Here is a 2684-nt window from a genome sequence, read left to right on the forward strand (position 1 = left end):
ATATTATGATTGTAGGTACTTGACACAAACAAAGGCGAAACCCTCAACCATATGGTATGAGTAATCATCCTTGAAAGTATGGCCTCATTTTGATTTTTTTTAATATAAAACAAATAAAGTCTAATTTTTAAAATCTTTTTGCACATGCCCCCTTTTTTTGGACTAGTTGGGGGGGGGGGGGTGGTGATAAACAATCAATACCAACAACTAGAAAAGACACCTTCACAAAATGGCCTATCTTGTCCGAGGATGCATGGTTTCAACTCATATGGCCCTGCCCATGGTGACATCCATGGAGCAATCCATGATAACATGACCATATTTGTCACAAAAATGGGTATTACCATTTTAAACAACATTGCCAAAGGAGGTTTTAGTTATTTTGTTATAAAATAATTTGTTTTCAAACAAGCAATGCCAAAAGTGACTTTTTTGTGTGGGAAAGTACCCCCAAAAATATTGATATTTGGACCTTTGCAATTTCCATCCAAACTAGACCACATTGGAGGCCTACTACAAAATTTTCATGGATTCCAGAGTTTGTTTGCTCTATTTCTTTTATTTACTGAGTTCCTAGGCATTTTCTTAAGATAATTCAAATTAGAACTGCAAGTGTCGTCCTAATAATTTGGAGCTTTGCAATTTTCACCCAATATGAGTTTAGTTTTGGCAAAATAATAAGGGACACCAATTTATCTTCGGATCTAATAAAATCTTTGTTTCGCACCGCCGGTGGTACACTATGTCCAGAGTCACTGAATCTTGGGGCCATCCTTCGCGTCCGTGAGTACATAAAAGCACGACTCTATTACAGAACCCACACACTAGCTCAGTTGGTTCTTGCAATGTGGTTACTCGAGTTCAAGTACCTCTCTCGGCATTATAAGCCACCTTTTTGTGCCAATTAGCCAGACAATGACACATGGGCCCTAGGGACACCTATGACTACCCAGCCACTAACAGATGGACCGACAGGGGGTGTCCAACACGTTAGTACGTGCGTGATGGGCAATGGATCCATCTATGGCCGCACAACCACCGATAGATGGGCCGATAGGGGGTGTCGCACGCGAATTTGTAACTGCGCCAACTAACAGTCAACTACTTTGACACGACGACAAGCCCCGTGTGGGCATTTGTAAGGGTGGGCAGCGCAGTGGAGGGGAAAAGCGAGGAAGGACAAAAAGAATAGAGAAATCTGAGCAGAACTAAGGAAGGAGGGGCATGAAAAATAGAAAACCCTTGTTCTTTTAGCAGCTGGTTTTACTAGAGGGTTCACAAAGCCACTAGGTGGCTTCTTCGTGGCTCTTTCTGTTAGAGTATGCACATCATCACTAGATGACTTGTCTGCAACTAATCTAGAACAAAAAACCCTGGTAGTACTCTCAGATGACCTCAAGGATAAGTTCTACTTAACAATACTCGGGAGCCTTTCCTTAGCCTGTTAGCTGGCCTTTTGAAAAATTTCATTTCCCCTAATAGGGATATGTATGGAAAAGGAAAACTTTGCTTAAGGGCCTCAGGGTTCAGGCTAGAGCTTGCATAATTCCGAGTCTTATTAATGTCCTCAGTAGAGCAAAAAGATTGCTTTTGTCCATCAGATGGAGGCCCGAAACTATTTTATTTAGTAAAAATTATGACTTTGGAGAATTGTCTTCTTGCGGAGTGCGGTCGCAACGTTATAGGTATCTCTATGTAGTTGCACCAAATGAACCAACACCTGCATCAAGTACACAAAGTATAATCAACATTTGTGGTTGTAAGAATTGATCACATAAAGCTTATCAAACATCGATAGCTAACTCGACTTGGCCTAGAGCATTGCCGGGAAAATATTCCTTGTCCGACAAAGATAACTGAGAATGGAAGGATAAGTTTATTTTGTCAAACAAATCATTTTGATAATATGGTCTTGACTAACACATAATTTCCGATTCCACTAAGATTTTGGTTTTGAGGAGCCCCTTACCCCAAGTTAGCCATTTTGTATTTGATATGCTATGAGGTGTTACAAGATTAAAAGATTTTGAATTGTCCTTTGTTTGGACTTTCGAATGTGTAAATTGCACCTTTTGTGTGGAAATGTGTAAATTGCACTTTACAATTATAACTTAAAGGTAGTGATACATGCTCCATCATTGTGCTCATTTTTATATTTGATGTTCCCTCGTTGTGCACATTGTCAAGCTGTCAAACACAAATATTTATCCATTACACTTATCTAACTGTGCATTTATTTGCTAGCAAAACTAATAAATATATAATCCCATAGAAGTAGTTTTGACAAAAGGATATTCTGATGTATTTTCCCAATGAAGAATTTGAATAGTCTTGATATATTAATATTGCAATTTACATTTTGGTACAATGCAATATTTTAATCTCTACATGAGTGGTTCAAATTTTCAGTCAAGTTTTAGCAAGACGAGCAGGACAGACGGGTCGGGCATCAATGCATGCGAGGCCAGGGCAGGTAAAGTGCATCGAAGGGGGCCACAACTGAGCCAATGGTCATCCCAGAACGAGGTTGACGCGCCGTCCCGTACCAGCACCCTCGAGAGCCCTCTTTAGAGCGACATCATGCCGCTGAGGCTCGCCCAGTGGTCACCATCAGCCAGACGCGTCCGGGGCACGAGCGGGAGCTTGCCGTCGGGCATGGACCATGCCCAGGACGTCCAACGAGA

This window comes from Triticum aestivum, chromosome 1D, assembly GCF_018294505.1.
Source record: "Triticum aestivum cultivar Chinese Spring chromosome 1D, IWGSC CS RefSeq v2.1, whole genome shotgun sequence".
Lineage (NCBI taxonomy): Eukaryota > Viridiplantae > Streptophyta > Magnoliopsida > Poales > Poaceae > Triticum > Triticum aestivum.